Below are 18,147 nucleotides of genomic sequence, written 5' to 3' on the forward strand. Positions count from 1 at the left end.
CACCACGGCCTTGGAGGGCAGTAGGGTCCACCTCCTAGGCTGTCTGGATCTGTCAAGAAAGCTGAGCTTTCTTCTGGCCCATCGTCCATTAAGGCTTGTGGTGGGGCTAATCCAACCTCAGATTTCCTCCTTGATCATCTTTCACGGACCCTGAAGTTCTGATGTGCAAGTTAGCTGTAGTGGGAACTTTGGTGGGACCAGGGTGACACCCAGTGGTGATCTTGGGATATGGCATACAAAGAGACATTTCCAGACTTGAGTCCGCAACCCCTGGTGTGAGCGTAATATGTAGCATTCAGAATCCTCAGTGTCAGGGCCACCTCCTTGCGGGGGGTTGGGGGGTGCGGAGACGACGACTCTCCAACCCCACCTCTTCCTTCCAACACGCAGAGTCTTAAAATCTGCTTGTCATATGGCATAGATAGAGGTAGTAATACACCTTTACAGCTGACCTTACAATAAATTCAACTGATCTCAAAATTCACACATTAGGGGAAGCTGGCATTTGACTTTCAGACCTATTTCGTATGTCTCTCTGCAGAGCTTATAGACTGTTTTAGTTGATTTAATTCATTAATAGAAAAGCAGCAACAAGTGCCTTGAGCTGGGACTGCAAACGCTCCTCTAGGAAACAATTAGCACAACTCCCAGCCGCCTCCAGGGGCGCCATGGAGTGGCTGAAAGATATTCCAAATCATTCACTTACAAAGCATGAGAGCAGGGAACTGCCCCTGGACCACCTGACTGCAAGCTCAGAAGCTGTCCAGGACACCATGCCGAAATACAAGTTAGAAAAAAAAAAAAAAAAAAAAAGTTTTCTACTTCATCTAACAGAGTAATTCTCTACTAGTGGTAACCTCATACCCCTCCCCCTACTGGAGACATTTGGCAATGTTTAGGAACATTTCCCCCTCCCCACCTTGGTGGGTGGAGGGGCAGAAGGAGAGGGAGTGATAGAAATAATCTTATGTAGGTTCCACACCCAGGGCAGAGCCCAATATGGGGTTCGATCTCAGGACCCTGAGATGATGACTTGAGCCGAAATCAAGAGTCAGACCCTTAACGGACTGAGCCACCCAGGCGCCCAAGACATTTTTGACTGTTAAGACAGGAGAGGGAGAGCACTACTGGGAAAGAGCAGGTAGAGGCCACTGGTGTTGCTAAACAGGCTAGCCTAGCTAGCTAAACGTGCTCCAGAGTGCCCCCAACCAAGAACGATCTTGATCTAAATGTCAGTAATGTCCGGGTGGAGAAAGCCTACTCTAAGGGGTGTTATTAATCAGCGGGGGAATTGTGTATGAGTGACAAACGCTAGGAAGACCTAAGCAATTATTGGCCACATTTTCGTTTTTGTTTTTTTTCTTTTTCTTTCTAATAATTTTTTTTTTTTTTAAGTAATCTCTACCCTCAACATGGGGCTCAAACTCATGACGCTGAGATCAAGAGTGACAGGTTCTACGGACTGAGCTGGCCAGGTGCCCTGTTTTCTGAATGTAACAGACTGTTAGAGCTGCGTTATCCTGACACACAGACACCACACCTTCTGGAGCAAAGACAGCATAGAGAGAACCTCCATTTTGCAATCAGCTTGTTACAAATGAGCAGCAGCAATTCCCTTTCCTCATAATTTGAAACACGGTCCTTTTGCTTCATGCTCTAGCTGTGCGTGGCCTAGCTCCTGGTGTAACATTTCACCAAACGCCCTTCCTCAGCTCCAGGAAGGCTCAGGGCTAGTGAAGGGCTGACATGTGATGAGAACTGAAGGCTATTTTGCATTTCTTCCTACAGCCCTTTCAGTCTCCTCTAGGAGATTGCTTAATTGCTTTTCAAACAGCTATCATGTCCTCCTAGCTTTACAGCTTCTTCCAGAAGATGATTACAATGTCCCATTATTTTTCAAGCAAAAATAGTGCTTCCTTACCCCTCAGTAATGTATGCACTGTCAATTTCAATAGCATCATCTGTCTTTACCCCACATGAATCTCTTCCCTTTTATTCCCCTCCTTTGCCATTGTCATCCTGTTTAACCTTTCTTGGGAGAGCTTCCTAAGCACACAGATATATTTATGGAGTATCTGTACATTTGTGGATACAATTGAAGGGGAGCAGAATATATCACCCCAAAATGTGCCACTTGACATATCAATTATTTTGAATTAAAGTTACTTAAGAAAGAGCCTGTGCAAGAAGGGCTCTCTGACTCTCCTCTGTCCCCCGGAAAGCAAGAAATAAAGTCCCCATGGGAAGGATACCCTCCCTGCACCTGGAGGGGAGGAGGCATCCTGGTCATCAGAGATAGAGAATTCAGGGCAGGGAAGTCTGCATAAACAAACCTGGCTACGGCTTCCCTAAATAGCTACCCAGAAACCCAAATCCCTTGGTTTTGTCAATTTTTCACAAGTTAGTTTTTCTTTGTCTAAAAGGCAAAAGCTGCCAGCTATGGTCACTTCTCTGAGTCCCACACCCCAGTGAGTTCCTATGTGTACGAAATTAAATCTGTTTTTCTCCTGTTAATCTGATTTACGTCAATTCCGTTATTAGGCCAGCCAAAGAACCTAGAAGGTAAGAATGGAAATGTTTTCCTCCCCCACACCATTAAAATTTAAACGCCGTGCGTTGAGCCTAAGGTTGACATTTCTCATTCCTTGGAGCAAGAATTTACTTAAACATTAATAACTATAGGTGTGATGTACTTCTCAGTGCACACTTCAGTTCCAAGAAGGGGGGAAAGATACCATGCAGCTCTCATCTATTAGAACTGTGGGTTTGTTTAAAAGAGATATGTAATTGGAGATCTAAAGCCTAATTGGAAATGTGTTACTTTACCTCATACCTGAAGCCTAAAAAAGAATGTAGATTTTGAAAGGAAGCCTGAATTTAACCCCTGCTCGTTATGGCTTACAACCTTGAATGGAGCTTGTGAGATCTTTTTTTTCTTGGGGGGGGGGGGCGGGGGGCAGGGTTGCTAATGAATTTAAGTTTAAAAGAAAGAAAACATTCCTGCCCTTCTCTTCAAAACCTCCCGCCCTCATGTGACATAGTATTGCTTTTTTTTTTTTGTATTACATTATTACATTTTTCAAAATGGACACTCTGAGCAACAGGAAGGTATACAATGGCTAAAATACACATGAGGGGTTGAAATCTGGGTTTGAGTGCTCCGGATCCCACATTCCTGAGGCTCCTGACAAGGAAAGGACACCTACAAGGTGAAAGAACCAAGTGAGTTGTGAAATACCAGTTGTGAATTAACGTTAGGCAAGCACCAAAAGAGTCTCCATCTCCTGACTTAGGGCTTCTGGGGCACAGGCTGGATGGAGAGTGTGGCTCAGAATGGTAGGTCTGCATAAGGTTTCCTGGTTCCTGCTGTCCTGCGTCTCAGTCACCTGGGTCTGTGGCCCAGGCTGTAGCTAGACACAGGACAAATAGCTGATCCCTCTCCAGTATAGATGGTGAAGATATCACAATATAGAGGAAGAAGAGCAGATGCTCTTGACACCTGGTCCAGGATAATTTCATCTCTGCCTGACGGCCTTTATAGTCCCCGGAGTTTGCTCTTGCCTTTCTTTTTTCCTTTTTCTTTTCTTTCTTTCTTTCTTTCTTCCTTCCTTCCTTCCCTCCCTCCCTCCCTCCCTCCCTCCCTCCCTCCCTCCCTCCCTTCTTTCTTTCTTTCTTTCTTTCTTTCTTTCTTTCTTTCTTTCTTTCTTTCTCTTTCTTTCTTTCTTTCTTTCTTTCTTTCTTTCTTTCTTTCTTTCTTCTTTTTTAAAGAGTTTGCTTATTTATTTGTCAGAGAGCACAAGCAAGAGGAGTGACAGGCAGAGGGAGAAGTGGGCTCTGTGCTAGCAAGGAGCCAGATGCAGGACTCAATCCCAGAACCCTGGGATCATGACCTGAGCCGAAAGCAGAGGCTTTAACCCACTGAGCCAACCAGGCGCCCCAGGGATGGTCTTCTTGATAGAACCCCCTCTGTGGCTGTCTTGTCTTCCCCACCTCCCTTTCCCATGCCCCCACTCTGATCTCTGGAATCATCTCCCCAAGGAATTACTTCTGCACATATGCTTGTTGCAGCGCCTATTTCTAAACCAAGACAAAACATATGTCTGGTTCTATCCTGAGCAGGCAGGCCCTGTGCCAGGAAGCTAGACACAAAGCAGGAGGTGGAAAGAAGGCCTGGCATGCAGAGGTCAGCAGGGGACCAAGCCCAGTGGTCCCCATCCACTCGCAGAACGTGGCTCACTGAGTGTCCTGGGGTCTGACCCATATGATTTGTAATTCCTTCCTCATTGGGGAGGAGATGGTGGGAGGCAGAGTGGTCTAAAGTTTGAGATTTCCCTCAGGTTCCTATCCCACCCCACCCCTGGGAAAAAAAGAGAAAACCCCCCACCTACCAAATTCCCTTTGCTGCCACCTCTCAGGTTTATCCCTGGCTGTTCCCGGGTCTGTGTGGCACACATTCCAGGCTGCCCGTGCTCAGAACAACCCGCAAGCTTGCCTCCCTGCAGAAGGACGGACTATACTATTCGCCTCTAGTCCATATTCAAAGCTGGGTATGCCATTCCCAGCCACCCCTCCTCGCTTCCAGATTCATCCTGCTAGGACTTAACTATTCAAACAAAACAGTTCTTCAATTCTTCCACTTCCTGGTATAAACACGACTCGGAACTCTGAAAAACTTGTAGTGCAGGCTTTCGGGTGTATTTTATTAAAAGGTAAGATTATGCTCGAAGCAAAGGTTAGGCAAACGTTTGCTGAGGACTCAGTCCTCAACAGGCTGGGAACATTTCCTCAAGTTAGAAGCTGAGTAAAATGGCTGCTGGGTTAAGAAAGGTCTTTACTTAAAGGTCAAACCAAAATATAATGGGAAAGATAAAAACAGTTGGAAACAGGCTTTTTTTTTTTTTTAAGGGAGACTGGTTCTAAGTGGGGATTTGTTTCTGCTTTCAAAGTCTCGAAAGTTCATGGTTTCAGAAACACAATTATTCTCTGAGACAAAAACGTAATTGAAGGAGTGCTGTGAGACCGGCCTCAAATTTAAACAGGAGGGAAATTATGAAGCACTTGGAGCACTTTCCAGCATGACCCAACCCAGTGCTCTGCTCCTTCACGGTGCCCGCTCCCCACGTGCTCCGTCCAAATTGCCAGGCCCAGGGTCCCATTTCCCAAAGGGAAAGATGGACTGAGGACTAGAGTAGCTATTTTTTTTTTTTTTTTAAAGAGAGTGAGAGAGAGAGAATGTGTGAGTGGTGGGGAGAGGGGCAGCAGGAGAGGGGTAGAGAGAACTTTAAGCAGGCTCCATGCAGACACGCAGCTCGAATTCAGGACCCTGAGATCATGACCTGAGCCCAAATCAAGAGTCTGACGCTCAACGGACCGAGCCACCCAAGTGCCCCTAGAGTAGCTGTGCTTGAACCTGTTATGGACCAGATACTTGACCTTGCACAGGTGCAACTAATGCAATGTCCTTTTGCCAGAGGGAGGCTGGCAGGTTACTGGGGAGAACAGCCAGGTTTGGGAAGCTCCCCAATTGTCCTAAAGCCCCACATGCAGGAGACGGCCAGTACCTGGGACAGGCTCCGGACCATGCATCCTTATTTCATAATCATTATTATTTCATAATCATAATTTCATATCAATCAATTATTTCATAATCATAAATCACCATCTAAGCAGCCAAGAGTTGGGTTACTTGCAGCTCAATGAATTCCTAAAGGATAAGCTTGCTATTGCCGGGACCATGTCATGTGTGTGGCCCACGCTCAGTTATCTGAGCAACAGCTAGGGCATGTGGTCTAAACGAAGGAGACTGAGAAGGCTTGATTAGAGGAAAGAGCCATAAAGAGCAGAATCTTAGAAAAAGTAAGTACTTCAGGGCAGTCTGAGGAGGATAATTTGAAATTCTTCATTTTGGAAAAAAAAAAAAGAGAGAGAGAGAGAGAAGAGATCCATAACATGTACTCAGAGGATCAAATGGTTATTAGAGAGAAAACTCTGGAAACTGCTGAGTGGTAATATTTCTAACCCAAGTTAATAACTTGCTGGAAACCCAAGAGGAAGGCATTTCGTCTTAGCTTTGCCATTAAGCACAAAGCCAAAGCTCTCAGAACGTGATTTATAGTCCTCAGAGCTCCGTGGATCTCATTATAAAGTACTAAATAAAACCTGGCACCTCGCAAGGTGTCCCATAGCCTGGGATATGGAGAGATAAGGGGCTTTGCCAAGGTCAGACTGTAGGCAGCAGGGAGCCCAGAGATAGGAGTTGGTTAAAGACGAAACACAACACAACACGCCCACACACACGCCCACACACACACACATACACACACACACACACACACACGATTGGGTAGTTGGCATGAACACTGTCTGAATCTCATGCCTGCTGTGGCAGATTGTAATTTCCAAAGATGGTCCCATCACCATGTTCTTCTTGTAATGGACATAGGCCCTCTCACATCAAGAGGTGGAGGGAGACTGTCTCCCAAGCTTTGCACCTGCTGGGCCTGTGACTATGTTGGAGGGGGAGGTTATAAAGGGCAATGCAATTTTCACTGGCCCTCCTGGGATCCTTGACTGGGGATTCTGCAGCCAGCCACATGGGAAGGCTCTGGCCCCAAACCTAGCCAACTGTCTGCCTTGAGCAGCCGTCATCAGTATCAGCAGCAGCAGATGTGGGAGTGAGCAAGGCTTCAGAGGATCCCAGCTGTGAGCCTTTGAGCAGTTCCAGTCGAACCATGTGGCGTGGAGAGGATCCGTCCCCATCGAGATCATCCCAAACCACAGGTTCCCTGGCAAAAAATGTTATCTTAGGGGCGCCTGGGTGGCTCAGTATGTTAAAGCCTCTGTCTTTGGCTCGTGTCGTGATCCCAGGGTCCCGGGATCGAGCCCTGCATCAAACTGCTTGGCAGGGAGCCTGCTTCCTCCTCTCTTTCTGCCTTCCTCTCTGCCTACTTGTGATCTCTGTCTGTCAAAGAAATAAATAAAATCTTTTTTAAAAATGTTATTTTAAAACACTAAGATTAGGAATGGTTGTCTAGGCCTTGGAGTATACTGCTAATGAGAGTGGCTCAGATATCACTCATGACAGAATATACCCTAAGGCAGAGTCTACCAACGCATTAGCTGACCCGAGGGAAAACAGGAAGGCACAGCTCTGGGTCTTCACAAAGCCTCAATCTGACATGAGGCCTGACTTTGTGGGGACGACTGGCAGAAATACTGCCCGTGGTTCTGGCCCCAACCTTTACATGGCCCTGGTTTTACTTTCCCTGTTGGTGGCTTTGTTGAGAAACAATTCAAGATTAAAGTTAGGGGATAATTGACAGAGACCACCAGTGGATTCCCCAACTCTGTTTTCTCCTTCTTCCTTTAGTAGCAAGTTCCTGAAGTTGAGCAGCGCGTAGACCACTCAGAATAAAGACTCCCACCACAGGTGCATGTGATGTGCCACGCCAGGCCTCTGTGGCCCAGCCAGTCTTGCTGCCACATGGACATGGTCCACGAGCTGGTCTTCTTCATTTTCTTCTCCTCTCCGCCATATTCATTTTTCTCCACTTCTTTCTTAATGGAAAGAAAAATACACATAACTTGAAACTCACCATCTTAACGGTTTTTAAGTGTATAATTCAGAGTGTTTAGCACATTCACCATGTTGTACAATCATAATTACGATCTAATTTTGGAGCGTATCACACACAAAGGAATCCCTGTACCGGTAAAGCAGTGGTTTCCATTCTGCCCTGCCCCTAGCTTTTCGCAAACATGACTCTGCTTTCTGTCTCTGTGGGTTTGCCTATTCTGGACATTTTCTATCAGTGGAATTACATAATATGTGGCATTTTGTTGTTTGGATTTTTCACTTAATTAGGACAGTATTTTCAGGGTTTGCCCGTGTTTAAGCACGCACTGGTATTTTATTTCTTTTTTTTGTGTGTGCTGTGTAGCATTCTATTGTATGGAGATAAACCACATTTTATTTATCTGTTGATTAGTTAATGGACATTAAATTTGTTTCCACTTTGGGGCTTATATGACTATTCAAGTACAAGTTTTTGTGGGGACATATGCTTTCATTTCTCTTGGGTATAATCATAGGTCTTATAATCATACTATGGGTAGCTTTTTGACAACAGTGTATATGCTTTTCACAATGGCTGTACCATTTTACTTTCTGACCAACAATGTATGAGTATTCCAATTTCTCCACATCCTTTCCAACACTTCTTGTTCTTGTTCTTATTCTTATTATCTTGTATTATAGCCATTCTAAAGTATATGAAGGGGGATTTCATTGTGGTTTGGTTTGTATTTCCCTTATAACTAACAATCTTTTCATGTGCTTATTCGCCATTTGCCTATTTTCTCTAGAGAAATATTCGAGGGTTGCATTCAATTTCCAGTTGAGTTGTTTATAGTTTTATAGGGATTTCCCCCCATATTCTGGTTTCTGGACTCTTAACTGATACATGATTTGCAATAGTTTTCTCCCATTAGGAGTGTTGTCTTTTTTCTTTTTTAAGATTTTATTTATTTATTTGACAGAGATAGACACAGCGAACTAGGGAACACAAGTAGTAGGGGAGGGAGAGGGAGAAGCAGGCTTCCCGCTGAGCAGGGAGCCTGATGCAGGACTTGACTCCAGGACCCTGGGATCATGACCTGAGCTGAAGGCAGACACTTAACGACTGAGCCACCCAGGTGCCCCAGGTGTGTTGTCTTTAAAATTTATTAGTAGTGTCCTTTGAGGCATCAAAGTTTTCCATTTTAATGAGTCAAATTTATCTCTTTTCTTTGTTATTGTTTGCACTTTGGTGTCCTACTTAAGAAACCATGACGTTATATAAGATCATGGAGATTTAGACTTATGTCTGTGGTATAAAAAAACCAGCTAGTTTGGGTTGCTGCATAGGTATTTTATAGTATGACAACCTTGCTCACACCCAGTGTCTGGACATTTAGATCAGGACCTGAGTTTAGGATTTGCGTTCCCAAGTTCCCACTTTGTTTTCCTGGGGCACCTTTTAAAACAACCACTTTGAGTTGAGCCTGCAAAAAATTAGTGACTTCCACCCCAGCCACCTTGTACATAATAGGTGCTTGCTACCCTGGTTCTCTATCTCTTGCTCACTCCTGTCCTGGGATGGAAGAGTGCTCTCCCCCCAGCTCACTGCACACTCCTGCCCCTATTTCTGGGACATGTAAGTAATTAACATTGTGACTTTACTTTCTTTGTGTGAGTGTACTGAAACTGGCTTCGATCAAAAAGATCCCCGGGATGGGGCCCCTGGGTGGCTCAGTGGGTTAAAGCCTCTGTCTTCGGCTCAGGTCATGATCCCAGGGTCCTGGGATCAAGCCCCGAGTAGGGAATCTCTGCTCAGTGGGGAGCCTGCTTCCCCCCACCTCTGCCTGTCTCTCTGCCTGTCTCTCTGCCTACTTGTGATCGCTCTCTGTCAAATAAATAAATAAAATCTTAAAAAAAAAAAAAAAAAAGATATCCAGGGTTTTCATCTCCCCAAAGTGGAAACTCAGATGCTGAGGAAGTTCTTGGTCTACCCTGTATTGGTATCTTGTGCCTCCCCATTCAGCAGATCATAATCTGCATATTTTTCATTTCATATACCAGATATAGGCCCTCTCTCAACACAATTTCGTTTTGAGTTTTATCTCTTACATTTGGATCTTTGATCCATTTTAGTTAATTTTTGTATATGGTGTGAGGTAGGGGTCCAAATTCATTCTTTTGCGTGTAGATATTCACTTGTCCCAGGATTATTTGTTGAAAATAATATTCTTTCCCCACTGAATGATCCTGGCTCTTTTGTTTTAAATCAACCAGCTATAGACATTCAAGTTTATTTCCAGTCTCTCAGTTTTATTCCATTGATCTGTATGTCTACCTTTTTGCCACTAATACAGTTTTGATCACTGTATCTTTAAAGTAAGTTTTGAAATCAGGAAGTGTGAGTCCTCTAACTTGGTGTTTCTTTTCCAAGATTATTTTACTTATTTGGGTTACCTATAATTTCATATAAAGTTTAGGATCAGCTTGTCTATTTCTGTCAAAAATGCAGTCTGGGTGGCTTCGTTGGTTAAGTGTCTGCCTTTGGCTCAGGTCCTGATCCAGGGTCCTGGGTCCAGTTCTGCATTGGGCTCTTTGCTCAACAGGGAACCTGCTTCTCCCTATGCCTGGTGGCTCCCCTGCTTGTGATCTCTTTCTCTCTGACAAATAAATAAATAAAATCTTTTTTTTAAATGTGGTTGGAATTTTGATAAGAATCAACTATGTAGATCAGTTTTGGTAGAGTTGCCGTCCTAAGAATATTAAATCTTCCAATCCATAACGAAACTTTTTTTTTTCCCCTTTAAAAGTACATCTTCTTTAATTTTCTTAAACAATATTTTATAATTTCAATGTGAAGGTTTTGCAATTCCTTGGTTATTTATTCCTAAGCATTTTATTCTTTTTGATGCTATTATAAATGGAATGATTTTCATAATTTTATTTTGGTTTGTTCATTGCAAGTATTTAAAAAAATTGTCCTTGTGTCCTGCAACTTTGCCAAAGCCCATTTACTAACTTGAACAGTTTGTTCATGAATTTTTAAAAAAATGTTTCTATATGTAAGATCACGTCTTCTGTGAAAAAAGTTTTATTTTTTTCCTTTCTAATCTGGATATGTCTTTTACCCTGTTTTGTCCTTGCCTCCTTGGCCCTGGTTAGAACTTCCAGTACATTGAATAGAAATGGGGAGAGTAGGCTTTTTTTTTACTTTTTCCTGATTTTGCAGGGAAAGCATTCAGTTTTTCTCACCATTAAGCATGATGTTAGCTGCGGGCTTGTCACTGATGTTCTTTATCAGTTGAAGGAATTCCATTCTATTCCTAATTTGTTGACTATTTTTATAATGAGAGAGTATGGTATTCTGTCACATGTTTTTTTCTGCCTCAGTTGGGATGATCATGAGATGTTTTCCTTCTATGAATGTGGTGTATTTCATTGATAGATTTTTGTTATGTTGAATCACTCTTGCATTTACGGAGTAAATCCAGTTGGGTATGGTGTATAATTATCTTCATATGCTGCTGAATTCAGTTTGCTAGCATTTTGTTAAGGATTTTTGCATCTGTATTTATAAAGGGTATTGATGTGTAGTTTTCTTTACTTGTAGTGACTTTTTCTTTGGTATCAGAATAATACTGGTCTCATCGACTGAATTAGGAAGTGTTTCCTTCTCTTACATTTTTTAGAAGATTGTGAGAAAAACTGATGTTCATTCTTTTTTAAATATTTAGTAGCATTCACCAACGTAGCCATCTGGTTCTGAGCTTTTCTTTGTTGGAAGTTTTTTTTTTTTTAAACGATTCAATCTTTGTAACAGTTGTAGGTCCTTCTGGATTTTATATGCCTTCTTCAGTTAGTTTTGGTAGCATGGGTTTCTTGGAATTTATCCATTTCATTTAGGTTCTTTAATTTGTTGGCATAGGATTGTTTATAGTATTCTCTTATAATCCTCTTTATTTCACTCAGGGTGGTAATAACATCCCCAATTTCTTTAAAGATTTTAGTGGTTTGAATCTCCTCTCTCTGTCAGTCAGTATAGCCAAAGGTTTGTCAATTCTCTTATCTTTTTCAAAGAATCAACTTTTGGTTTCATTGATTCACTCTAGTGTTTTTCTATTCTCTAGTCATCCTTCATCTAATCTTCATTATTTCCTTCCCTCTCCTTTCTTTGAATTTAATTCTTTCTTCCCTTTCTAGTTTTTAAGGTAGAGTGTTAATTTGAGGTATTTCTTTTACAGCTATAAATTTCCCTGTAAAAACTGCTGCTTAGCTGCCTCCTTTACGCTGTGTTATGCCTTCATTTTCATTCATCTCAAAGCATTTTCTCATTTTCCTTGTGATTTCTTTTTTGACTCATTGATTATTTAGGAATGCATTGTTAAATTTCTCTGTATCTGTCAATTTCTCAGGTTGCTTTCTGTTACTAATTTCCAGTTTCAATCCATTGTGATCAAAGAACATAAATTATATGATTTCAATTCTTTTAAATTTACTGAAGCTTGTTTTAGGTACTAACTTGTGGTCTTCCTGGAGAACGTTTCATTGCTTGAGAAGAATCTGTTGTTTTTATGCTTTCAGGTTGCCAGCTAGGTCTAGATTGTTAATAGTGTTGGTTAAGTCTTCTTTTTCCTGCTTATCTTCTGCCTGCTTGTTCTGTCCATTATTGTAAATGGAGCCTGAAGCATCCAACTATGATTGTTGAATTTCCTATTTCTCTCCTCAATTTTGTCAGCCTTTGTTTCATATATTTTGAAGCTCTGTTGTTAGGTGCATGTGTTTTTGTAATTATTATAACTTCTTTATGGATTGACTGTTTCATAAGTATAAAACATCCCTATATATGTGTAGTACTATATTATTCTTTTAAAGTCTCTTTTATCTTATATTAGTGTAGCCATCCCATCTCTCTGATGGCTCTTATTTGCTTATATTTTTTTTCCATTCTTTTACTTTCAACCCATTTGTGTCTTTGAATCTAAAGCTGGTCTCCTGACACCTAAACTAATATAACTATATGTTAATTTGGCTTCAGTAAAAAAAAAATACAGTATGTCTCCTGTAGACAACACATAGTTAGATCATGTCTTTTTATTCATTCCACTAGTCCCTGTTTTTTTATTGGATTATTTAATCCATTCACAATTAATGTTATTATTGATATATTTATGTCTGCCATTTTACTTTTCATTTTTTATACTTATGTCTTTTTTGTTCTTCTATTTCTCCTTTACTGCTTTCTTTTGCATTAAGCAAATACTTTCTAGTGTAGCATCTAATTTCTCCAAGAATTTTTCACTATTATATATTTCAGTAATTTTTTTAGTAATTGTTCTATCATTTACCATATACATTTTAACTTCTTAGAATCTAATTCAGGCTTATACTAACTTAGGTTAGTATAACATATAGAAATTTTTCTCCTAAATAGCTCTATATTATTTTGCTTTCTTTTGTGCTATTATTATTACAGATATTCATCTATAAAATGTTACAAATTTAATGATACATTGTTATAATTATTATTTTGTACCATTTTGTCTATTAATGTGGTTGAGAAAAAAGGAGGGTTAGTATATATTCAGAGGGATTATTTCTCAAGTAACAGTCAATAAATATTGTTTAATGAATTATAGTGAACCAGAAAGAAAGAAAATGTAGTTCAAGAAGAAAAATGTGATCAACTGTGTCAAAGGCTGCTATGAGGATGATGAAAGCTGAGAATTGATCACCGGGTTTGGTAATATGGCGGATTAGTGGAATTCTGGGTAAAAGCCTAATTAGTGTGAATTCTAGGACATATGGAAACTGAGGAAGTAGAAGAAGTAGACCACTCTTTGGGAGTAGTTTACTATGAAAAGGAACAGAGAAATGGAACTTAGAGGAAAATATGAGTTCAACAGAAAATGTTTTAAAAGCTGAAAGATAGGGGCCTGGGTGGCTCAGTGGGTTAAGGCCTCTGCTTTTGGCTCAGGTCATGGTCCCAGGGTCCTGAGATCAAGCCCTGCATCAGGCTCTCTGCTCGGCGGGGAACCTGCTTCCTTCTCTCTCTCTCTCTCTCTGCCTGCCTCTCTGCCTACTTGTGATCTCTGTCAAATAAATAAATAAAATATTTGGGAAAAAAAAAAGCTGAAAGAAAGTGGAGCATTTGGTATGCTGAAGGTAACTCAATAGGGAAGTTTGCATGTAAGTGAGTGAAAAGAAGGTCAGCATCCAAGTTGAAAGTTGCCTGAGGTTGAAGAATGAGCAGTTCATTTGTTGGATATTGGGATGTTAACAAGGAGATTTTTTTTTTCTCTGAATTAAACAAAACCAGAGACAACCTTAAATCTGATGATAATTTAACAAGAGCCACCAGACACACACCAAAGAACCACTACAGAGGTGTCTAAGCCAGTGTTATGGGGTGGCCATCATCTCACCCCTACCTGGGGACTATGCTGTTCATACGGTAGCTATTAGTAATATGCAGCTACTTAAATGTAAATTTAATTAAAATTAAATACCATTTAGCAAGTTCAGCTCTTTAGTTGCACTGACTACATTGTGAATGCTCAATACCACACAGTGTTAGTGCTATTTCATTGAACAGCTCAAATAAAGAATTATTTCCAGCATTGCATGAAGTTCTGTTGGGCAGCATTGGTCTAGAACAGAAGGTGGAGGAAAAAAATGGCCAGAGTAGGGGGTTCTCAGCCTATGTGGAGAATGCTTTACATTCCCCCACTCTGCTGCATCACTGATTCTTTTCCTCAAATTGTATGTTTGGATGTCCTCCAGATCTGCTGCTTTTTCCTGGGCTGATTGGAGCAGGAACTGGAAAGGAACTGGAGAGAGATGGTGGGTGGTGGGAAGACAGAAGGTAACACTCAGAAAGGAGTGGAGAAACCCTCTCTTCTAAACAACTCCCCAAGCATGGGTTAGTGAAAACTTGGTAGACACATTGGTATCTGCTGGTTCTTTTTTGGCTTTTAATTCTTTGATTACTTTTTTAACTACATAATAAAATATATAAACACATTTCCTTAAGAGGTACATTTTAAAGTTTTACCTTGATCTTCATTGTCCTTCATCTTGAACAAAACATTAATTTGGGCATCATTTTGGGCACCAGAAGAAAGTTAAGGTGCCTGGGTGGCTAAGTTGGTTAGGTGTCTGCCTTCAGCTCAGGTCATGATCTCAGGATCCTGGGAGGGAGCCCCACTTTGAGCTGCTTTTCCTTCCTCCCTCTGCATGTCCACTTTCCCCCACTCATGTGCCCTCTCACTCTCTCAAATAAATAAATAAATAAAATTGTAATAAAAAAGAAATGAAAATTAAGAGGAAAAATAGAATCTGCTGGGAGAAAGATACTTTGGTGGCCACCATCTGTCTCCACCTGCAGAGGTGCATACTAGACCTTCTATCACACTGTGCTTGTATGCCTCTAGTCACTTGCTCACTCTTTTGCTAACATATAACAGCAGGTCTTCAGGAAAAAAGCAATAGCCTGTACTCATTGCTTCAAGTTTTATTCCACATGTAGAAGGTTTTTTTTAAAGCTAATTATTAAAGATTATATTAAAATCTTATTTTATGTTTTCTAGCACCTTTGACATGATTTTAGCAATACTTAATAATGTTTTCATTCCCACAATCCTCTTTATGTTGTCTTGAAGTGGATCCTTATGCCTCCTAAATTATTTTGTTCTCCAACAGTGTTCCTGCTAAGAAACTGGGGTTTGGTAATTCATTCCTTTCATTAGTTTATAAGTTTTTGCTACAGTTATTGCTAAAGCCTGAGTCAACGGAGATGTTTTTGTAATAGGTGCACCCGTCAATCAAATAACAAGGTCTTATTTGAAAATATTTCAAAAATAAATACTCATTAACAAATTCAGAATGTATTTACTGAGAACCTATTACACTGTCTAGGCTCCAGGGATATAGCAGCAAAGAAGAGAGAACTGTTAGGGTCCGTAATCAAAGGAGCAAGACTGACACAAAGCGAAAGTCAAGCAAAGCTTTATTTCACGCCAAGCATCGAGAATCAAACCGACCGGTCAGGGTTGTCTCTTACAAAGAGGCGACCCCTCCCAGCCTCACAGACTAACTTTTATAGAGGTGGTTGAGCCTGGCTTATACACAGGTGGCCAATGAGATTGCAATACACAGGGAAAACTGCACAGTCATGCTAGGTCGGCAATACGGATGGCCAATTGAATTTCAATTTACCATAGTAAATATATGCGTGTCATACTGATTGGATGTCTCCACCTGGCCTGGCCCGCCCTTGTATCTGGGCTTTGCAAGTAAGTTCCTCTGGGAGGGGCAGGGTCAATCTAAGTTCACAACCAAATGGCTCCCTCTGGCTAACCAGGCTCTTACAAGGACCTCTGTCCTCATGGAGCTTCCATTCTAATAGATACAGATAATAGATACAGATAATAGATACAGATAATAGATAACAGATAATAAAGAAATATTAAATATTTGGGGCACCTTGGCGGCTCAGTGGATTATGCATCTGCCTTTGGCTCAGGTCATGATCCCAGGGTCCAGGGATTGAGCCCTAAATCGGGCTCCCTGCTCAGTGGGGAACCTGCTTCTCCCTCTTCTCCCAACTCATGCTCTCTCCCACTATCTCTTTCCTTTGCTCTCTCTCTCTCTCTCTCCCTCAAAAACAAAAAACAACAAAAAACACACTTTAGAAAATAATAAAAGCATAAAAATAATAAAATAATAAAACATAAAAAATAAATTTAAATAAAAATTTTTAAAAAAGAAATGTTAAATATTTGATTTCAAGTCAGGCAGCAGTAAGCATTTGCTGGGGGTGGGGGAAGGGAGGACAAGGGAATAGTAGAAAATGCTTGTGAGTAGTCAGAGACATTGTCTCTGTAAAATGTCACTGCTATTTTAGCAAAAGCATTGGAATCAGTCACACAGAAATCTGGGTGCCGAGCATCCAAGGTAGAAGACAAAGCAAGGGCAAACATGGAGGAGGCATCTTGCTGGCCGTGGCTGGAGGATGTAAGGTAGAGGGTCAGAGGCAAGGAGATTCATTCCTAACTCGGAACTGGACCATGTAGGGTCTTGTAGACCATGGTAAGAATTCTGGATTTCATGAGATGGGATTGGCCTCAAAGTAATTCCTTTGGGATGGGAAGGAAAAAGTTGGCAAAGATATTAATGAAACAAAAATAGTCAAATGTAGATAACTGAATGAGAGTTCATCATTCTCTCCACTTTTGTGTATGTTGGGTCCTCCCAAAATTGGGTATCCCAAAAATGCGTCCGTGATTAAAGGAGCGAGACTGATACAAAGCGAAGGTCAAGCAAAGCTTTATTTCGCGCCAAGCATCAGGAATCATACCGACTGTCTAACAGACCGGTCGGGGCCGCCCCTACAGAGAGGACGACCCCTCCCTGCTTTCCAGGCTAACTTTTATAGAGCAAAGGCCATGTGCTTGGGCCTGGCCATGCACAGGTGGCCAATGAGATTGTACCACACACACAGGAAACTCCGCAGTGTTGCTAGGTGACCAACTGAATTACAATATACCTTAGTAGACATTTGAACCAGCCTATCACACCTTGGTTAGGATTGGCGCCGAAAGGCTCCCAAAGGGCGGGGGCCCATAATCCTTGGTAGCTAGGAGACAGTATGCGCCCCCACTGATTGAATACCTCCACCTGGCCTGACCCACCCTTGTATTTGGACTTTGTTACCTGGGACTGGTTTCCTGGACTTGCTTTTAAATAAGTTCCCCTGGCGGGGGGGTGGGGGACCAAGGTCAATTTAAGCTTTACAGCAAAATGGCGGTTCAACCGGGGTGGGGCCGCTCTGGCTGAGTGTATCTTTACAGTGTATCTTTACACATTTAAAAAAAAAAAAAAGATTTCAATTATTTATTTATTTGAGAAAGAGAGAGAGAGAGCATGAGCAGGTGGGGGTGGAGGAGGGAGAAGAACAAGCAGGATCCCCACTGAGCACAGAGCCCAACCAGAGGTCTGATCTCAGGACCCTGAGATCCTGACCTGAACCAAAATCAAGAGTCAGCTGCTTAACTGACTGAGCTGCTCAGGCGTCCTTCTTTGTATATTTTCTTAAAATAATTATTAAAGCGTTAGAGAGAAGAACTCACAAATTTATCCCCCCCTCACTCAGAATCTTCATTACTGTTTGTTTTAATTAATTTGATAATTATAGAGCTATTAATTATTTTCTTCTGCTTCTTTAGTTTACCCTTCCTAGGTTTTTGTGTTGGGTGTTTATTTTACTTTTTTTCATTTTCTTGAATGTATTTAATAAAATTTTTTTCTTTTTCTTTTTTTTAAAGATTTTATTTACTTATGACAGAGATAGCAAGACAGGGAACACAAGAAGGGGAGCAGCAGGCAGCAGGCTGAGGGAGAAGCAGGCTTCCCACTGAGCAGGGAGCCCGATATGGGGCTTGATCCCAGGATGACCAGTGGGGTCTCTTGCACATATTATGAGATAGTTGTGGGTTTTTTTTAAGATTTTTTATTTATTTGACAGAGAGAGAGATCACAAGTAGACAGAGAGGCAGGAAGAGAGAGACAGGGAAGCAGGCTCCCGGCTGAGCAGA

This window comes from Lontra canadensis, unplaced genomic scaffold (assembly GCF_010015895.1).
Source record: "Lontra canadensis isolate GAN:19392208 unplaced genomic scaffold, GSC_riverotter_1.0 scaffold16, whole genome shotgun sequence".
NCBI lineage: Eukaryota > Metazoa > Chordata > Mammalia > Carnivora > Mustelidae > Lontra > Lontra canadensis.